We start from the raw sequence: 22,465 nt of genomic DNA on the forward strand, positions 1-22,465 counted from the left end.
AAGCTTTCCATCTTTATTCTCTTTCAAAAGTGTTTTGACTATTATAAGTCTTTTCCATCTCTGTATAAATTTTGGCTTCAGCTTGTCAATTTCCACAAAATTGCTTGCTGTGATTTCAATTGAGATCTTGTTGAATCTATAGATCAATTTGAGAAGAGCTGATATCTTAATACTGAGTCTTCCAAACTATGAGCATGGTATATCTCTCATTTATGTTTTTATTAATTTTTCTCAACAATGTATAATTGTTTTACTCATATTTTGTTAAATTATTTCTTATTCTGGATGCTACCATAAATGTTTTTTTTTATTTTTTTAGATTCATTTTTATTGGAGTATAGTTGATTTACAATATTGTGTAAGTTTCTGCAGTACACCAAAGTGGATCAGTTGTATGTATTCATATATCCATTCCTTTTAAGACTCTTCCCATATAGGTCACTACAGAGTATTGAGTAGAGTTCCCTGTGCTGTACAGTGCCGCTGTTGTTGTTGTTGTTGCCATTGTTCAGTCGCTGAGTCATGTCTGACTCTGCAGCCTCGCGGACTGCAGCACACAAGGCTCCTCTGTCCTCCAGTCTCCTGGAGTTTGCTCAAATTCATGTCCATTAAGTTGGTGATACTACCTAACCATCTCACCCTCTGTTGCTCCCTTCCATCTGTCCCAGCATCAGGAACTTTTCCAGTGAGTTGACTTTTCTCATCAGGTGACCAAAGTATTGGAGCTTCTGCTTCAGCATCAGCCCTTCCAACGAATATTCTGGGTTGATTTCCTTTAGGATTGACTAGTTTGACCTCCTTGCACTCCAGAGAACTCTCAAGAGTCTTCTCCAGCACCACAGTTTGAAAGCATCAATTCTACAGCACTCAGTCTTCTTTAAAGTCCAATTCACATCCATATATGACTACTGGAAAAGTCACAGCTTTACCCATATGTACCTTTATCAGCAAAGTGACATCACTTTTTAATATGCTGTCTAAGTTTCTCCTAGCTTTCCTTCCAAGGAGAAAGCATCTTTGAATTTCATGGCTGCAGTCACCGTCCACCGTGATTTTGGAGAGCAAGAAGATAAAATCTGTCACTACTTCTACTTTTTCTCCTATTTGAAATGAAATGATGAGACTGGATGCCATGATCTTAATTTTTTGAATGTTGAGTTTTAAGCCAGCTTTTTCACTCTCCTCTTTCACCTTCTTCAAGACACTCTTTAACTCTTCAATTTCTGCCATTAGAATGGTATCATCTGCATATCTAAGGTTGTTGATATTTTTTTCAGCAATCTTGATTCTATCTTGTGATTCATCTAGCCTGGCATTACAAACAATGGACTCCATCTAAGTTAAATAAGCAGTGTGACAATATAAAGCCTTGTTTTACTCCTTTCCCAATTTTGAACCAGTCCATTCCATGTCTGGTTCCAACTGTCACTTCTTGACCCACATACAGGTTTCTCAGGAAATAAGTAAGGTGGTCTGGTAGTCCCATCTTTTTAAGAATTTTCCATAGTTTGTTGTGATCCACACAGTGAAAGGCTTTAGCATAGTCAGTGAAGCAGAAGTGGATGTTTCTTCTGGAAGTCCCTTGCTTTCTCCATGATCCAACAAATGTTGGCAATTTGGTCTCTGTTTCCTGTCTCTATAAAACCCAGCTGGTACATCTGGAAGTTCTCGGTTCATGTATTAGTTACCTATTTTATATATAGTAGTGTATATATGTTAATCCCAATCTCTCAATTTATCCCTGCCTCCCTTTCTTCCTTGCTAACCATAAATTTCTACATCTGTGACGCTATTTTGTAAGTAAGTTCATTTGTACTATTTTTTTTGATTCACATATAGGTGGTATCATATGATATTTGAGTTTGACTTATTTCACTAATTTGCTGTCATTTCTTAGTGTTTGCAAATATGATTTGTTTTAAATATTGACCTTACATCTTATGATCTCTTTTAATTTAACAGTTTTACTACTTAGGACTTCTTAGGCTTTTCTACCTGGTCATTTTATCTGTAAATAAATTCTTCATTCAGTTGTTTATTTCCCTTATGGATAAGAATTTATCCATCAGTTTTCTATGTTTGGAAGATTTGCTTCTTCATTGAAGAAGAGACAGTTTCCTACAAATGTGAAGGTTGTACATTAGAAAAATAATAAATCTTTACTTTCTGCTTCTCTACACTAGCCTATTTAAATTCTTAGAGAAGTTTTCTTCAGTATCACTTAGTTATACTTCCTTAAAATTATAGATGAAAAAACTGAGATGTGAAAAGTTACAGTGACTTGAGGCGTCAGTTATCCAAGTGGTAAGTGGCACATTTGAGTAGAAACTAACACTTTTTTTTTTTAATTGCAATTTCTCCCTACATTGTTTTAAGACCAGTGAGATTGGAAGTATAAAGGACATTTAAAAGGTATACTACCCACTGTTAAAAAGAGCTGTTCTCCCAGTCTTAGGCCTCCATACTAACTCTCTAGGCCTCCTTCATCGTAGAAAATGGCATCCATCTGGTCTTCCTAGTTCAGGCTCACAGATGTTCCTCTGAGATAACTTGTTCTTAAGGTCTACATCATTTTGACTCGATCCATCATCTTTCCTTCTCCTAATTTTATTTGAGTATAATTGCTTTACAATGTTGTGTTAGCCTCTGCTGTGTGATGAAGTGAACCAGCTATATGTATATACACATACTCTCTCCCTCATGGACTGCCCCACACTCATCCCACCGCTCTAGGTCATCCCAGAGCACCGAGCTGAGCTTGCTGTTCTTTATAGCAGCTTCCCACTAGCCATCTATTTTACACATGGTAGTGTATATATAGTCCCAGTCTCCTATTTCACCTACCCTCCCCTTCCCATACTGTGTCTACATGTCTATTCTCTACATCTGTGTCTCTCTCTATTCCTGCCCTAGAAATAGGTTCATCTGTACCATTTTCCTAGATTTCACATATATGCATTAATATATGATATTTGTTTTTCTCTTTTTGACTTACTTCATTCTCTATGACAGACTGACCCCCAATGTTAAGTTACCATGAGGATGGATGTCCTGGTATACTAAGACATGTCTGTGAACATCGTTTATTCATTACACTTGTCTAATCTTTTTCATAGATTCAGATGTTTGAAGATATCCCAGGTCCCTAATCTTTTTGGAAAATTAGATAGTTTTAATAAGTGTCTTTAGTAATATGTAACATTTTATATTTAAGGGCAAGAGAATGCACTTCATTTTGCATATGAAATCACTGATTTGTCCCTCTAGAAATCTCCTTCCCTTCTTGGCCAGCTGCAAACACTCACCCTGTCCTATTTCAGAGGAGAAAATATAGTTGTTCCCTTCCCCAGCAAGCAAAGAGGCTTGACCACTATCAATGTATAATAATTAGTGGTAAGCATAAAAATTTTCGACAGATTTTACGCACAGAGTATCGGGAAGTATCCCAAAGAGAAAGTCAAATAGTTGACTTCCCAAAAATGCTACTGCCCTAGAAATATTTACTTGTTCTGTTAGCTCTTTGATTTTCTGGAACGTAGAAAACAGCTTTCAGATACACTCTTAGCAAATAATATGATGTTTGCTGTATTTCATCCTTGGAATTCTGTGAATGTTCTTTAGAAAATATAGTATAGTTTATTTCAGAAGTTTACTTACTTAAATATAACAACTTATATAATAATAATGTGTAGTATTTTTTTTTAACAGATTGGGGTCAGAGCATTATATGACCCCTCCCTGGGGCTTCCCTTAGGGCTCAGCTGGTAAAGAATCTGCCTGCAATTCAGGAGATCTGGGTTCGATCCCTGGGTTGCGAATATTCCCTTGGAGAAGGGAAAGGGTGCCCACTCCAGTATCCTGGCCTGGAGAATTCCATGGAGTGTATAGTCCATGGGGTTGCGAAGAATCGGACATAACTGAGCGACCTTCACTCACTGAGGCATGAGTTGGGTTTATCCATCCAGGCTCTGGACCCATGGGTTTTGGCCAAGGGTGGTTGTACTGTGGGGTTGTCCCTGTGGGGACCTTAAAGGAGGGTAAATTGCTAATTAAAAGGAAGTCATAGCTTTTCTCTTATTGAAGAATAAAGAAATGGAGAATTCAGGACTAGAAAGATCAACCACATCTAGCATTTTTATAGCCCCTTACACAATTTACCAAGCACTTTCATATGTGGGGAAAACCATGTAACAGATCTGGAGGCAACTTACCTAGTAAGTATACCAACACCCTAGCATCATACCAACACCCAGTGTCAGAGGAAGGATGAGCTCTTAGGTCACTGACTGCCAGCCCGAGTGTGTTCTTGCCACTCCATGACACTCACCTCCATTTACAGCTGTCTGTGTTTACCTGTGTTAGCTCAGTGTACAAGTCCAAACATCAAATATTCTTGGGCCCGACAGTTTAGGGATTAAAACTTTAGGTTTGTATTTCTGGGACGTATTAATAGCTTATTTAACATTTGAAACCCAGGGTTCAGTCAACATTATATTATTAAGAGTCCACGAGGTGAAACTGTATACTAAATATAAGTTCCAGATAGCAAGCCCCTTTTATTGTCTTTATAAATGTTTGGTACATTGATTGCACAAACACAGACCCCTTACTTATTTAGAGTGTATCTTTAGGGACTATTATGAAAAGCGATAAGAGAGTAGAGGTATGCTTTGTATTCTTCATGGATTTGTTAGCTAAATATATATTTCATGGTGCATGCATGCAATCTTTAACATGAATTTGGACAGAATTACTATAAAGATGATACTTATAGTCTTTACTATGTGGCTCAGTGGTAAAGAATCTGCCTGCCAAACAGGAGACATGGGTTCAACCCCTGGGTCGGGAAGATCCCTTGGAGAAGGAAATGGAAACCCACTCCAGTATTCTTGCCTGGGAAATCTCATGAACAGAGGAGCTGGTGGGCTACAGGCCGTGGGGTGGCAAAAGAGTCGGATACCACTTAGCAGCTAAAAACAACAACAATAGTCTTTACCAGAAGAAACCTTATTTTTAATCCTGCTACTCACCCTATCCAAAGGACACAAAGTATTGAACAGTCTCTATGAGATAACTGAGACTATAATATCTGCAGAGACAGGGAAATTGCTAGTGACCAGCTGAGAAGAGAAGAGTTAAAGAAGGCAGGTAGAGAACATGGATGAGGGCCCAGCCAACTGCAGTCCGTGGGCCAGTCTCACCTGCCGCTTGGTTTTGTAAATAATGTGTTGTTTGAAACTCAGCCATACTCCCTTGCTTGTGCCTTCTGCCTGAAATGCCTTTCCCCAGGTATCTACTTGGCCTGTTCTCTCACCTCCCAAGAAACTCCACTGTCAGGTTACTTTGCTGGGGAAGTTTTCTCTGACCACCCTAAATTCCCTCCCCTGGCTCCAGGTGTCCCTTTCCACCTTGACTTCATTTCCCCTGTAATATTTATTACCATTGAACATACTGTGTTCAAATATATGATACCCACTAATGTATGATTTCCCCAGTAATGTATGATTAATATGTTTTCCCCACCCCACTTGCCTTCTACTACCTAAGCTCCCCAGCCCTCTTTTTAGCTCCATGATAGTGTTGACATGGTAGATAGATCCTGATATTGGACGTCAAGTCTGAGGTTTGAGTTCCAAACTGCAAGGAATGTCCTATGTGATGACAGATGGGCAAGTACTCTTTGATTATAAATACCATACCTATTTGAAATGTTATTGTTATATTTGGAAAGACTTAGAATAAAAGAGGGTAACTAGAAATCTTAAGTGATAGATGGGGCTGTTAAGTATTTTAAAGCCATATGGATCAATAGCTGCTAATATTGATAAAATATTTGTATCAGGTTCTGTGCTAAGCACTGTCCAGGGATTAGCTCATGCCGTCTTCTCAGTAACACTTTCTAGTAGATAGTGATATTATTTTCATTTTGCAGACAAAAACTGAATCTTGGAGACATCAAGTATCCAGAAGCCCTTTTATAAATTTTCATTAATATAAACAAAGTTAAGAGTTAAAGCCAATGAGGTCATCTTTATTGGATAACAAAACACATGGCTTTCATTTATACATTTACTCACTGAAAAATTATTCAACCTCCATTTTTAGTGCTGAGTTAGAGTCAGAAAGAGGAAAATAATTCCTCTTAAAGCTTACATTCTAGTAATGTTTTCAGAAGAGAAGCAGTAAGACATAATTTTAGACAGTGATAGGTGCTCTGAATATCCACTTCCCAGGTGGCACAGGGTTAAAGAATCTAGCTTCCAATGTAGGAGACATGGGTTCAATCTTTGGGTCAGGAAGGTCCCCTCGAGTGGGAAATGGCAACCCACTCCAATATTCTTGCCTGGGAAATCCCTTCGACAGAGGAGCCTGGTAGGCTATAGCCCGTGGGTCACAAAGAGTCAGACACAACTTAGTGACTAAACAACAGCAACAACAGCTTGCTCTGGATAAAATATTTTAATAATGGGATAAAGAGTGGCTAGTTTAGGTAGCCAGCTCAGGAAAGACATTGAAGAAATGACCTTTGAGCCTAAACCTGAAAAATGCACAGGGGCCAGCTCTTCTAAGATCTGTGTGAGGAAAATTCCAAGCAGATGACAAGGATGAACCCTCTCAGCTTGGCATTTACAGGAATAGAAAGAAAGCCAGGGAAGCTAGTCAAAGAGAATAAATAAAATGAGGTGAGAAAGATGAATAAGGTCCAGATCTTATGGACCATACTAAGAAGTTTGTCCTTATTCTAAAAGAAATGGAAGTCCAATGGAGCATTTCAGCAAGGGAGCAATAGGTCTGGTTTTGTTTTAAGATAACCCCAGCCACTGTGTAAGATCAAAGTAGATGTAGGAAGATTTGTTCTATTCTGCTGCTTCTGTGGTTTCTCTTAAAACTATTGAAAAGATGGACTTATAAACTTTCTTATTTGCAAATAGAAGAGCTATATGTCAAGAAATGTGAAGGTGTGGGCCACTTTATGAGTATAGAGTTTACAGTTCCAGATTCTTATAGTTGTATATTTAAACAGACTCACAGGCTCTAGCTCTAACGGCAATTAGAAGAATATGGTTGTTGAATGAGAAGTAGAAATATCAAAGACACACCACTTACTCTCTCACAAGTGGCGGGGCGAGTTTTCCCCAGACAAGTAGTAATGGAAGCCATGGTAGTTCAAGACATTTGGGAGATGAACTAGAGTTGACTGTTTTTCAAAATCTTCTGGTTTTAATTACTTGCCTGTAAAGATATAGTATGACACAGCTATATATATGTGTGTGTGTGTTTTTTCTTTAAATGGCACTTGAGCAGCCTCTGAACACTGCTACGTTCTTATTGATCAGTGTGAAGTACTATGTTGTTGTTTAGTCTCTAAGTCATGTCCAACTCTTTGTGACCCCATGGACTATAGCCTGCCAGGCTCCTCTGTCCATGGGATTTCCCAGGCAAGAATACTGGAGTGGGTTGCCATTTCCTCCTCCAGGGGATCTTCCCTACCCAAGGATCAAACCCATGTCTCCTGAATTGGCAGGCGGATTCTTGACCACTGTGCCATCAGGGAAGCCCCATTAAGCATTACACACACCCACACACAAAAAGAGCTAACATCCCCGCTTGTTTAGAGAATAGAGCATTTTCCCCCACAATCAGATACTGAAGGATAAATAGTTCACAGGAATTGTAAATGCTAAAAGAAAGGCCCTGAGAAAGTTCTGGTGATCTTCAGAAGAGGTAGCTGTCTTAAGTTTTGCAAGGCTTCAGGGTAGGATGTGATCTCTATTAGTTCTGAATCATAGGAATGAAGGGTTGGAAAGTAGGCAAGGTTAGATTGTATAATTGTCCGGAGCCTCTAATGGCTGTAGAATCAAAAGTTCTTGCTTAATTTAGATTTATTTCAGTATTAATTAACTGCCATTCTGATTCTACATTTTTCTAGCCATTTACCTCTAAACATAAGATCAATTTAAAGGCTGGCTCACAACCTGTATCTTTACACGTGATAGCTTAAAGACAAGCATGTGCTGTATAGATAGCACAGTGAACTATACTCATTGGTATCAATAATAACCTATAATGGAAGAGAAAATTTAGAAAAGTAATATCTATTTACACACACACACACACACACATATATAATCTATGTAACTGACCACTTTGTTGTACACCTGAAACTGAGGCAATGTTATAAATCAACCGTATTTCAATAATTTTCTTAAAAAAGTTAACAGCAACAAAAGACGAGCATGCATAGTGAAGTCTGTAACATAACTTTCGTTTCTTGTCAAAGTTACTTGATAAGTAATAACTAATACATGATGTATATTAACAATAGTGATTTTTAACCTACTAGGAGCTCATGATCCCTTGGCAAGCACATGCTAATCACTTGAGAAACTTTATGCTTAAAAATCTAGTGTGGCAAAATGTCTATGTGTTCTGAAGTTTTAAAGCCTGCTTTCAAGTATGAATGCCAGGTATCACCCAAGATGAGTTATTATTTCTCTTTGTGATCCTTTCATGCGCATTGGCTCATTTAGTCTTGGCAGAAAGTATAAAAGAAAAAAGTGTTAATACCCTGATTTTTTACTAAGTGGGAAATTAAGATAGAGAGGGATTAGATTCCATGCCCAAGACCACATGACAAGCTCTTAGCCATGATACTACACAAATTCTCTATGAAAGGTTGTAAACAGACAATTCTCCCTGGTATGCAGCAGCCCCACCTTAAACCTTAAATCCAGTTCTCTTCTGATCTTGTGTAAAACCCATTTGTTAATCTGCTGAGGATACCTTTTCTTAGCGTCGAGTTAATTAAGATGTTACCTGCTAGGAAAGGTTTGTAATAATTTTTCTAACAGATGACATAAGTTCATCTCTTCATTTCTCATCTACCAGTCTGTCCTGCCAGGCACTTATGAAGCATCAGTGTTAGGGTTGTGATGAGTGGGCTACAGAATGGAGATAAACAGAATATCATAGACAAGAACTTAGCCAATAGCCTTGAACTTCAGTGAGGAAAGTACTACTGAGCTCCGAGAGATGCAGGACAAATCGCATGAAGATGCATGAAGACGAAGGCCTCCTCAGAGTCAGTATGTGACATCAGCACAGTGTGTCCACGTGAGAAGGAAGGGCTTGAAACAAAACCAAGAATGCCAGCTTTTCAAGTGTGATATAATTTCCCCCAAACCTGTGAACTGCTTGAAAAATGTCAGGGGTAACATTGTTTTGTACATTGGTACAAGTAATTGACATTGTCATTGGAGAGGTAATCAGCAAAGGGTAAAGGGGAAGAAAAAGTTAAAATAATCTGTAAAACTCAGCCCATTTATATCCAAAGTGGAAAGTCAGGCAAAATGAATGTCCCATTGACTCGTGACATTTGCTATTGATTCCAAATGAGTCCATCCTGAGAGAGGATTAAATCAATCAATAAAAATCCTGAACTGTCATTCTTGAAATCCTTGGGTAGAACACAGAGTTGCATTCCTGTGGGAGAAATGCCAAATGAGTGAGCCTAGGCCAAGTTTGTTTCGAAAGCCTTATTTAGTGAACCGTGGAAGTGTGAGCTTGATCACGTGCAACGCTCGGGACTGTTTGGCCTTCTGTGGCAGTTCTATGAGTTCTAGTACCAGGCTATTAATAGGGAGGCAGGCACAAGTGTGTGCTGCTGCTTGCTTTCCTTTTTTTTAAAAAAAACTGCATGGATCATGTTCATAAAGGACCCTTTCCTTTAGCAAGAGGTTTTTTTTAATTTAAGTTTTTTTTTTTTAGGTGAGTCATTGTTTTCCATTTTATATCCTATGGTTCCATGCTTATATCCATGCTAAATGTTAGCATTCTCTATTAAAAACAGAAGTCTGGTTTTCTTTCGAGTCTTAACCAATTACAGTGTCAAAAAGAAGTCCTAGAAATGAAAATAAGCTTTCCCAGTAATCTTCTGGAAGATAATAATCACCACAGAAATGTTCTCAGTGATTGGGAGTTCTTAGATTTTTAAGCTATCAGAAATGAAATGTATTCCTTTGTTTTCCCAAGAAGTCATCTTGTCTTTTTATGAGAAATTAAGACCCAGAGAATGACTGTCCAAAGTCTCACAGGTAGGATCTAAAAAGAATCCTTAAATCTCTAGATTTGGGAGATCAAGATCAACCCTACATGTACATTGATAGGTCTTTTATAATTTCCTCCGATAAAGTAACAGTGTACTTTTTAAAGTAATTCATTCTCATATCCATTGTCTCATTTGTTCCTGAAAACAAAGCAAAACTTGTCAAGATGGACAAAGAGTGGACTATTATCCTCTTTTACAGATGATGACACGATTTTAAAGAAGTCACATCCCCAGTTTTGCACACTATATAAATCATAAATTCCTTGTCCCTTGTCTATAAAATCCAAATCATGTAACATGAAACTAAAAGGAATTTCAATTCCTAGCTTCTCTGTTTATAGAATGCCCCCTGCAGTCATTTAACATTGAGATCGAAAAACAAGAAATTCACTAAACAGGACAGGAATAAAAGATATGGACTGATATCTAGTGATATCTAGGTGTTCTTCAGTACCCTCTCTGAGAAGGGTCTGTAGATAATGAGCTGATCGGACAAATCTCAGAAGCCAAATAAACCTTTTGATTAAATGATTGAATCCTATTCACCACTTGGTAGTTACAATATAAACAACTGTTTAAGATGAAAAGTTTTTATAAAGAAGTATGTATAAAAAGTAAGGATTTCCAACAAAACAGCCTTGGCTTTCACTCTGTAGTTAATACACCCAACAGTGAATAGTTAAATTACTGTGTGTGTGTGTGTGTGTTGAGATATATTCAGATTCTGTGGGACATAAAGCTTTGAGGTATATCACTTTGGGGAGACTTTTTTGAAAAGTACATAATTATGACCAGAAAATTATTGCATGAGTTTGCTAGGGCTGGGTGGCTTAATCAGCAGGAATGTATTTTCTCCTGTTTCAGGAGGTCAGAGTGCTGAGAGGGTTGGCTTCTTCTGAGACCTCTCTCCTTGGTTTATAGAGGGACATCTCCTTGTGTCTTCACTTAGTCTTTCCTCTGTGTGTATCTGTGTCCTGATCTCCTCTTCCTACGGGGATATCAGTCACATTGGATTAGGCCAACCTGTGCATGCGTGCACCCACTCCAGTGTTCCTGCCTGGAGAATCCCAGAGATGGGGGAGCCTGGTGGGCTGCTGTCTATGGGGTCGCACAGAGTCGGACACGACTGAAGCGATTTAGCAGCAGCAGCAGTGCATGCGTGCTAAGTCACTTCAGTCATGTCTGACTCTTTACCATCCCGCCAGCCTCCTCTGTCCATGGGATTCTCCAGGCAAGAATACTGGAGTGGGTTGCCCTCCCTTCTCCAGAGTATCTTCCAGATCCAGGTACTGAACCTGTGCCTGTTATGTCTCCTGTGATGGCGGATGGGTTCTGCACCACTAGCGCCACGTGGGAAGCCCCTAAGCCAACCTAACAATCCATTTTAACTTAAGTTTCTCTTTGAAGGCCCTGTTTCCAAACATAGTCACATTCTATAGTATTAGGGCACTTCAGCATCTGAATTTGGGATTGATGTAACTCATCCCAAAACAATTATGCAAAAAAATCCAAATATTTATTTCAAATGAGAAAAGCTAATAAAACATAAATTGATTTTTAAAAATCTGTGATAGCTAACAAAAATTACAAAATCCAGAAAAATATCATTTTAATTAATTAATTAAATGTCTGGTGACTTTTTCTTTCATTTTTTGGCTGCGTGCTCTCTGGTCACGTCTCCATGCAACCTAACCATACTTTTTTTTCCCTATTGGGAGAACAGAAAAATAATTTTACTCTTTCTTCTTAAATGGTTGATGGAAATTTATTTTATTATGATGATTAAAAGTTTGGAAAACTTCCTTTAATCTGTATAACTTTCATTGGTAATGTCCTAAAACTTCATATGATTGTCATATTTGGGGAAACTGATATAAAATTTCTTTTATTTGAAAGCTGTTAAAAAATACTTGTACTATTGCTGTGAGTTCATACACTGATAAATTCTATTTTGTGAAATCCACATCAAAAAAGAAAATGAAGTCAGTGGTGCATTTAAAATTGCTTCTAGTACATCCTGAGCACAATCCTGATAAAAGAAAGCATCTCTTTTTGCATCACTGAGTGCTGAGTAGTCTTCCTTTTGTGTATACTTTTATACATCTGACAATTGGTAGAACTTTCAGCTGATTTAGTTTTATGCTCCATACGTTTCACACCCTGTTTCTCTTTTCTGCCTGCATCAGCCACATGCTAGATGTTGTAGGACACATTCTCCTCACAGGGTTTCTGGCTCCATACCCCTGAGTCCCAGAGCTAGGCAAGAAGTGGGCCCAGGGGCATTGAAAGTATGCCAGCTAGTCATTCCTAACCATGATCATTGGTGATACCTTATGCACGCATTGTAGTGACAGCAAACCATGTAAATGTATCCCACTTCACTGAACTAAATGTAGCCAAAACTCATCCTCCCCTCACCAAACTCCCAATTTCCTGACACCCTTCCAACAGTGTCCCAGGTGAATATGTAACAAGGCAGAGTGGGAAGAGGCAGCAGGGAGCACACTGCTTGGGTCCCCCAGGATCTTAGAAGGAGCCAAAGGAAGTGAGAGGGCTGAAACTTTTTTTTCTGGTGAATCCATGTTTGTTTAAAAGTGTATCTTCTACTCTGGGTATTTGCTTGGGAAGAATTATTCCTTTCCTTCCTCCCTTCTTCCCTCCTTCCATATTTATTCTGTGCATACCATATTCCAGACCCCATGTTGGGAGGGCTAAGACATATATGATGATGTCTGCAGCACAGGTATGGGCTTCCCTGGTGGCTCAAAGGATAAAGCGCCTGCCTGCAATGCAGGAGACCCAGGTTCGATCCCTGGTTTGGGAAGATCCCCTGGAGAAGGGAATGGCAACCCACTCCAGTACTCTTGCCTGGAGAATCCTATGGACAGAGGAGCCTGGCGGGCTACAGTCCATGGGGTCGCAAAGAGTTGGACACGACTGAGTGACTTCACTTTCACTTTCACAGCACAGGTATAAAGTGATGGATAACCAAAGCTATTGGCTTCCCAGGTGGCGCTAGTGGAAAAAATCCACCTGCCAATGCAGCAAATGTAAGAGATGTGGTTCAATCCCTGGGTCGGGAAGATCTCCTGGAGAAGATCATGGCAACCCGCTACAGAGTTCTTGCCTGGAGAATCCCATGGAGAGAGGACCCTGGCAGGCTACAGTCCATAGGGTCACCACTGAAGCAACTTGGCATGAATGCATACAACCAGAGCTTTTAAAGATAAAATTTACTGGTATTAAATGATTTAGGGTCACATTAAGCCTGAGTAATCAGGAAGCAGCATTTGATCTGGCCTAGAGGATGGCTGGGATTTGTATTGGTGATGCAAAAGGACCTTTCAGACAACTGAAGCTGCTTATAGCTGCACCTTTTCAGGACATTTTCTGTGTCTGTAACATTTAAAGTTTTATTTGGCTACATGGTCGAGACAAATGAAATAAGGGGCAATCCCTGATGTGGTGGCCAGTCTCCATGCTTTTGTGAAATGCCCTTCAAAGTTTGATGCCATGTTCAAGGTTCAAGGTTCAGAACGTCTGATCACGTTTGTTGTGGGATCTCTTAGGTCATTTCTGTGACAGCATCTGAAGGAATTAAGCTAATAGCTTTGTCCACTTCACCAAAAATAGACTTCAAACAGCCCTTTCACAGAGACCCCATGTTTCAATTCTAGCACCCCAGGGACAGAGAGAGTCTATTCTCCAGTGATGGGATCTTCCCAACCCATGGATCAAACCCAAGTCCTTCTCCAGTGAAATTTGGTGGCAACACTGATGCTCCATGTTGGTCTGACTGTTTGTTTCTCTCACTAGTCTTCAGCTTTCTCCAATATTTACGATTTGCTTGTATTGTCTCCGCCTGCCCCCACACCCCCATCTGGTCCTTTGCTTTGGTTATTCCAGTGGCTTTTCTCACTCCCATAGAAGACAGTCTAGGTATGGCCTTCTTTCTGAATTTTTCATGGCCCAGAGGGAGAAAAGTCTAGAAAAGTGTCTCATTCACAGACTCTCTGAGGCAAGTAGTTGGCCCAGAATCACCCAGTGTGACCTGGGGACAACACCAGTAGAAACCAGTAGAGATATTTGAATTTTCAGTCATCTTTGCATGATTCTGTCAAGTCATATAGATCTGTTGGTTATTTTAATCTTTGTGAGAAAAAGCATTTCGCCATCAACATACTAGATTGTGAGTCTCGTGAGAGTAAGGGACATCCCTTTTCTTCCCTATCATCCCTGTGGTAAAGTACATAATATCTTGGTGGCTGGTGGCTGGTAGCATCAATCCATCTAAACAGAACCCATGGAAGGTTACATCCCACTTCACTGCAGAAACACAGTTCTTTGCACAGAATGCACATTCAGTAAATATTGTACTGATTTTGTCATGGCTTCCACAACTCTTCTTACTGTAATTTCAGGAGTAAAGGTAATGATGAATCTGCTGCTAACATGCCTGGTATTGTCAGGGTTCATGATGACAGATAGAAGTCTTGTGAGCACTATTAATATTACTCTGCAGTGGGAATGACAGTCTGTGTACTGAGTTTTTAGGTATAATAATAGAAAAGATTATACAAAGATTGTGCTTCCCCAGTGGCTCAGCGGTAAAGAATCCGCAAACAACCCAGCAAACTCAGGAGATGCTGGTTTGATCCCAGAGTCTAGAAGATCCCTTGGAGGAGGGCATGGCAGTCCACTCTAGTATTCTTACTGGGAGAATCTCATGGACAGAGGAGCCTGGAGGGCTCCAGTCCATGGGGTTGCAGAGTCAGACATGACTGAAGTGACCGCACACACATGCATGCCTACAAAGCCTACTCTTTCATTTATAATGAATGAACACACTTGTCTTGAACACATTTAGATTTCACATAATTTTGCTCTCTGTGCTGATTTTTTTCCCAGATAACTTATTCTAATGGTGTGAGTATATTAAAATAAAATTGAGTGGGGTGAGAGGAATATGCCAATAAAAAGAATCAATCAGTCTTCTGACAAATGGCAAGTAATGCAGTCACAATATTTACAAGTAAAATGGCAGGGATATAATTGAAAACTATATCTGTATATCTCTCATACAGTAATTCTTCAAATTATCAGAGGTCTGTCTTTGACTGATGCTTCATCGAAGTATTATATAATGTGATACTGCATTCTTCTTTTTTTCTCTTTTGCTTTTGGTCATGAGAATTAATTTGAAGCCTTTTTACTTTGTGATCTCATTTTTTGCTCTGTTCCAGACATTGTGTCTGCCATGGAACTATCAGATAAACTGCGTAGCTTGATTAGGCCAGAACTGTACTACCTGTTTCAGTCACTCTGGTGGTTCAGCATAAGATATGTTTTAAGGGGAATCTCTAGAAAAGCCTGAATGAAAATGTTCCATATAAAATGTAATTCCATAAACCTTAATAAAAAGCAAGTACCCAGAAGCACTTAGTGCCTCAGATTCTGGAATCAAAGCTTTCTTCCTTATATCATCCTTTTTCTCAGACATTCAGGCAACCACCCTAATGTTTTCTTGGCTGAATTAAACTTGAGTGCTAGAGAAGGGTTTATGGAACATCGAGTTCAAGCCTTTGTTTCTGTCACTTTCTCTGCACACTTTGAGTGCACACTTTGAGTGTGCGGAGTAAGTGCACACTTACCACGTGCCAAACCTGTGCTAGGGGCTGCCTATTCCAAGATAGAGAAAATACACTCCCTGCTCCTGAAGATGTCAGTCGGGTAGGAAATAGACAAGGAAACTAATGCTTAGAGCCCTGTGCTCAATGCCTTGTAGGCATATAAGATAGAATGGAGATTAGCTCGAGGTCTCCCAGCCTACCACTTAGTTCTGATTCTCCATGATGACTCCATCCTCCTAACCTGGGACATCATGGAGAATCTGCAGCTGGATTGAAATTATTCTTGTTCCTGGTTGCAAGTTTCACAGGCTCTGTGTTAAAATTTTATGCTTAAACTATGAAGGTCAGTGTTCAGCATTGATCCCGTAGTGATAGTAGTTTAGTTGCTAAGCCATGTCCAACTCTAGTGACCCCAGCTTGCCAGGCTTCTCTGTCCATGGGTTTCTCCAAGGCATAATACTGGAGTGGGTGGCCATTTCCTTTTCCAGGGGATCTTCCCGATCCAAGGATTGAACCTGTGTCTCCTGTATCACAGGCAGATTCTTTACCATTGAGTCTCCAGGGAAGCCCCAATAATTCATAGACATCTGGAAAAAGAAAGGGTAGATTTATTCATATTCTGAGCTTTCAGAAATCTGTAATCTCATATTCTGGGTTGTTAGAAAGGTTCTCTGTTTTAACTGTGCTTCTTGGCCATCAATAGTGACAGTTTAGAAAGCCTGCATTGCATCTACCCAAACAGAGTCTGGATATGTTTCTCTAGTGCTTTCATTTGAATTGTGGAGTATGCATCTCATAAGACAACTTGTTCTCAAAAGGTTCCCAGCACGTTTGGTTCTAGCCCCCCACCAATATGGTGAGAGCAGGCTTTGTCAGACTGTTTTGACATGCTCAGAGAGGGCGTTCTGAACTACATGCAGGCTGAACATGTGCCTTCCAAGGAAATACAGACACCACTGCTGGAGTCCCTGGGGTGCTCCCCTCCAAGTATGCAGGGACTGGAAATGGCCTCAGTACACCAACATCCCATGTGCCTTTGCTCATATATTGGAATCCAGAAGTTCTCTGTTTCGGAATCTGATGCCATGGGAAATGAGAGAAGGCCTCGGGGGATAAAATGATGTGTACTTCCCTTGAAATAATGAACATTTATTCCTCAACTTAGAAGCTCTCAGATGGCACAGTAAACACTCAGTAAACATTTGTTTAGTCAATACCAGATCTAAGTGATTAAGCTGATTTTTAAAAAATGAAGCAATGTGGAGTATAGGAAAGCAAACTTTCCTACATCAGAAATCCTAGGTGGTAGCTCCAGTTAATAATCCATAAGTCATTTTAGATGAGTCATTTATCTCTCTTTTTTTCACTTTTACAAAACAAGGAGGTTGGACTCCTTTCTCTTTACAAATTCCTGAAGAGCCTACGAAGCAAGATGCTTAATATTTAGCTCACAAATTCATTGATAACTTTTCTAAGTAGATACCAAGGACGTATCAATAATGATGTGTCAAATGGCAAATTAATCCATAGCTCTTAACTTCATTTAACGGAACTCCAGGTTTATGTTTCTAGATCTAGCATATTTCTGAGCACCTGGGACATGATGAACATTTATTAAATGACTTCAGTGAATGAAGTCACTGTGATTGTGATCTGCCCCCATTTCCTAAGGGCTTCCCTGGTGGCTCAGTGGTAAGGAATCTGCAGGTTCAATCCATGAGTCAGGAAGATCCTCTGGAGGGAGGGATGGCAACCCACTCCAGTATTCTTGTTGGGGAAATCCCATGGACAGAAGAGCCTGCAGGCTACAGTCCATGGACTCACAAAGAGTTAGACACGACTGAGCACGCACGCATGCACCCATTTCCTAAACACAGGCCTGTATTGGACTACATAGAGACGTGGCAGGGTAGACTCTTGTGGGGAGTGGATGTGGGGACACAATATGCTACTAGTCACCTGCTCTACCCCATGTCTGGCCTAGATCTTTGACATGAAATTTGAATATATTACAGATAGAGAACTGGACCATGAATGTCACCTTAGGGTGAAATTTAACCAGTTCAACATGATTACTTCTTTGGACAGAATCAATGATTCACACAGGTACACTCTCAGTGACAGAATTCCCATTGCCTTTTGGAAAACCCCATATTTTTACTTGAATTAGTCAGAATGTGCTGGCAGTAGACAGGAGGAAAAGTTCTACCATCAGGTCAAAGACCGGTCTTCATGTCCATGCCATGGCCCCAGGTTACTGATAGCCCAAGATTCCCCCACCATACGACACCTTCCCACCCAGCTGTTACTGTCCATCTGTGAAATTCCTGATAAAACAAAGTCTAAATGCCATAACGTGCTGGTTTAGAAACAGTAGAACAGACTATTAAAATGATACAAATGCACCGTCTATCTCATCCCAGTTTGTTCTGCATGAATAATCGGAAGTGTTTTCTAAACCTTGCCAGTCTCCAAGGAGGTGGGTACATTTGCAGTGGATTCTTTCTCAATAGGTTAAATCTAAAGAAGTAATTAAGACTCCATATTTCTGATTTGCAGGGAATGGTATTATGCATTTCCCTTGGACGAGAATAAGTAAGGAGGATAAAGGAAGACTCTCAAATTGCAGTCTGTGTGACCTGTTTTTGAATAAACATCATCATATTCCACAGTCAATTATCTCCAAAGTACAGTGTGTTCTCCAGCCAGAGAGAGAGAGAGTGAGCGAGGGATAGAGACTGTCAGTTAGAAGTGGTTAGAAAAAAAAGGGCACATGCATTGGAGTGTACATTAATCTATTGTCCTCTGAATAATTTTATACAATTTGGGAGGGAGTAATAGGAAAGATTATACATTATTTTTATGTGATTTCATAAATATCGAATTGCAGTCATCAGTGAAAGAGACAAACATGGCTAGGAAAACAAAATGAGGTATGTTATGTTCAGCACAGTAATAGGGCTCCTAATACCAGAGGAAAAACAAGCCATTAGTTACAACCATTGAATGGAAGTGGTCTAATCAGAGCAGCAGGATAAGTATCCCATTTTATTATGGCTTCGTTATATGTTTTGCAAGACTCTCTGGCTCTCCATTAAAATTATTTTCTACAGCAACCCTGTGAGGGTTCAGAAACCAGGAGCATAACTATTATTTCTGTTTACACCATGCTGCTCTGCTGGGAGAGTAAATAGTATTTTGAGTTTTGTTTGTTTCTTTTATCCTTTCCTTTCTCTTCACCTATGAAAAGATGAAAATTGAAGAGAATTATTTGTTGGAGAACGATCTTAAAAGAAGCTTAGGTTTGATCAAAATAGTGTTGGCCGCAATGAAGACAGGTACATTACCATTGCCTGTATAATCAGTTGGGCTTGTTTTGTTTCTCTTCTTCTTCTTTTTTTTTTTTTTCCTTTTGAGGTAAAGTTGGCAGCAAAGGAAGGTTTCGGATGGATGGAGTACAGACACAAGGCTTCTGTTAATACACGTGGGGAGTAGGCAACCTCCCACAATAGCTGTGACATTTGTCTTGTTCTAATAGAACTCTTTTCTTAATGCATGGCCTGGGATCTGAGTGTGGAAGGCTTTGAACCTTGGCCTCGCTCTTGGCTGGTTGCTGGGTAGGGTGACCCTGATCATTCATTCTCCCCAAAAGGCCTGTTACTGTCAGGAGCAAACCGCATCTTTGCTTTTACAGCAGTTGAGTTTGATAATTATTGGTGATACTAGCCTTTGCTCACTCTTACTTTCTTTTTCCTAAGCCTGAACTATTTTTTTCTTTTTAAAGTTAGCAACCCCCTTTGGGAGGAATAGATCATTTCCCCTACATTAAACCCTGAAGTTTACTACAGAACACCAACCGTAGAGTATCCTCCTCCTCATTGTACCAACAAATCTTCACAAATTATTTATTTCCCATTTTAGACATTGGACAGTGACTCAGTGTGCCCTGGAAATACTATCACTGTAGCAATTTTCTTGTGTGGCTCAGCTTAATGTTAGAGAAATGGGTAGTTACAAGTCCAGACACTATAAAGATGGAGCTAAATATTCTTCTAAAAATAAGATGTTTGGTTAGCATTTAGTAGTCAACAACTTCCCTTCAGCCACACACAGTGCCTGACTAAGAAATGGAATAAATGCCCTCATGCAGTGTTTGGTAAGGTCTCCCTTTAGGAGGTTAACTTTTTGTGTTAAGGATCCGGGGTATGTTGGCTTCATCTGTGAAGTTTTGCCATATGGCATGATGGTGTCTTTCACTCAGGGACTCAACAGTTGGAAGGAATCACCATGCATTATGGGTGATGGATGGCATAAAGGACTGAGATTCAATTACCTCAACAAAAGGAAAATCAGTTCTTCTAAATCTTATATTTATTGGAAAGATCTATTCCTCAGTGGTTGTGGCCTGGTATAGGGAGCAGAGAAGGAAAAGACCAGGAAAAGGAGAGTATATATTTTGAAACCAGGCAGAACTTGGCTCAAAATTTTTCTTTCCCTTCTATTCACTATGTGATGTTAAACTTTATCTTTCTTGTTTGCAAAAATGGTATTAATAGCATATGCCTATAGGATTGTGGTAAAGAATAAATGAGAAAATACATGTCAACAGTTAGCCCAGTTTGACACATACTGTATAGTTGTTTCAGTTACATAAACTCAATTGTTCTCAGTGATAAGATGCTTATTACCTTCTAAAACAGTTCATCCCGTCTTTGAATAGATCTATTCTGCTTTTATTAGGCTGAAAAATCTCTAAGTTCTGGTCCCTACTTCTAAGCTCTGGAACGTTTTTTCTGATACTGGAAGAAGGAAGGAAGAGCATACCTGTCTACCTGGCTTTTTTTTTTTAGTATATTGAAGACAATACTCACATGTGCTATCAGTGTCTCTTCATCTGGGTGACCATTGCCTATTCTTAAATGATTCTTTATTAATGTGATTTTGAGGACCACATATGTATTCAGGATATTGCCCTCATCCCTGTTAAGGAACATAGGACTCAAAATGGATGCTATCCTTGAGGTGTGGACTCACAAATGGAGTGCAGCGTCACTTTCTTCTTATAGGTGGTGGGTGCCCAATAATAGCTGTTGTGTAGAAAACTGGATCCATTCTTTCTCAGTCAGATTTTCTGTGTGGTCCCTTGTAATTGGGTGTAGCTTCAGAGAAACCTACGGAGCCCTTCTTTCCTTGGTCGTAAGAAAATATCTCCTAAAGGATAGTACATTCAGAAGAAATGTTTTGTGTGCTTCCTTTACCAATGTCAAATATCTTCCCTTGAACAACAAAAAAGGAAAGGAATCCACCCCCCCAAAAAAAAAATCTTTAAATAATTTAGATCAAAAGAATGAATGTAGTTCTAAGCAAAATTGGCAGAAAAGAGAAATATCTCACCATTAGGTAAATGTTAAGTACCAAACATCTTTATATCTTATACCTTTGTTCATATCTCCCGAATCTTGGGTTTCAGATTTCCTAAATTTAAGTGAAGAAGTAAAACTAAATCATTTCTGATATGCCTTCGGATTTTGACATTATATTTGTCCCCTCATCTGCTGAGAAAATACTCTTTCCTTAAAACAGAGGATTTTTGTCAGGAAAGAATGATATTGTTGCTATGATAAGGCATTATGAGGAGGAAATATACTATGTAGCTTCAGTCATTCACTTTAGGATCCTAATATCTATCTGCCCTCCATGTTCCTGTAGAATTTACCCAGGGGAGTGGCCAACAAGGGCCGTTAGAAGCTCAGTCCATCATCTGGAGCAGCAATGCCTTAGAACCTTGCCCAGCGTCTTACATACTGAGGCAATTCTGGAATCCTATAAGCTAACTCTTGGAAGAGCAGGAGTGCTGGTAATATTTACAAAGTGACTCTGTATATAAAGTACTGTAAACTCATTTGATCCTCCCTGCAAATTTGAGTTACTTAAGCAGGGTTGTTATTGTCTCTGTGTTACTGATGAGGCAGTTGAAGCCCACAGAAGTGAGGTAGCTTTTAGCTTATAAAGGTAAAGATATGAAGTAGACCCACCCACGGTTAGCTGGCATGTGAAGCGTGACCTCAAAACCACTGGTAGCTTGCCACATTTAGGTGCAGAAAGCCCCTAGAGTTCCCTAGAATTTTTGCCTTATCAGATCTGAAATTTTCCTTAGAAATCATCTCGTCTGATGCCCTCACTTGGTAGAAGGCAGCTAAATTGTTCCTGAGGTGGAAACAAAGCCCATGTCTTCTGTGTATTACGTTGTGCTGTGAGTTAGAAACATAAATCCAGGACATTCTCAGGGAACTGGAAAAGGACCAAAGGCAGTCTTTGGAATCTTTGTGACCTCAGTACAAATCTCAGTCCTGGACATTTCTGTAGAGCTGGGGTGCTTCCCCGTCCTGAACCTCAGTGTGAACAATGCATGCCAAGCAGCGTGTTGGCCTTTATTAATTGAGATAACATGTCAGTGCCTGGCTTAATGCTTAGCCTGTAATGGATGCTCCGCTGAAACTTCCTTCCATCCCCTCATTCCTCCCCTTATGGAGTTAGGACTGCTCTTTGGGGCTATTCAGTTTGGATTTCCCTGTGCATCCCCACTTGGAGATGAGCACAATGCCCTTCCCACCCCCAGCTCCACCATGCCAGCTCTGTGTCCTGGGCAGGCCACTGCCTACCTTGGGGCCCTAACTGTGATCTTCATCCAGTGCTTCGTAGCAGGGGACCTGGCCTGGGCTGACTA

The 22,465-nt window shown here is 39.8% G+C and overlaps 1 protein-coding gene and 1 non-coding gene across 12 annotated transcripts in view; both read left to right on the forward strand.

Annotated features, from left to right (window-relative positions):
- Positions 1-22,465, forward strand: part of LOC122675400 (LIM domain containing preferred translocation partner in lipoma) — a 713,437-nt gene that overhangs the window by 442,419 nt on the left and 248,553 nt on the right. The window lies entirely within an intron of this gene.
- Positions 12,861-12,932, forward strand: TRNAC-GCA. Its single transcript has one exon. It is a non-coding gene; the product is annotated as a tRNA-Cys (tRNA).

This window comes from Cervus elaphus, chromosome 19 (genome assembly GCF_910594005.1).
Source record: "Cervus elaphus chromosome 19, mCerEla1.1, whole genome shotgun sequence".
In the NCBI taxonomy this organism is placed as follows: domain Eukaryota; kingdom Metazoa; phylum Chordata; class Mammalia; order Artiodactyla; family Cervidae; genus Cervus; species Cervus elaphus.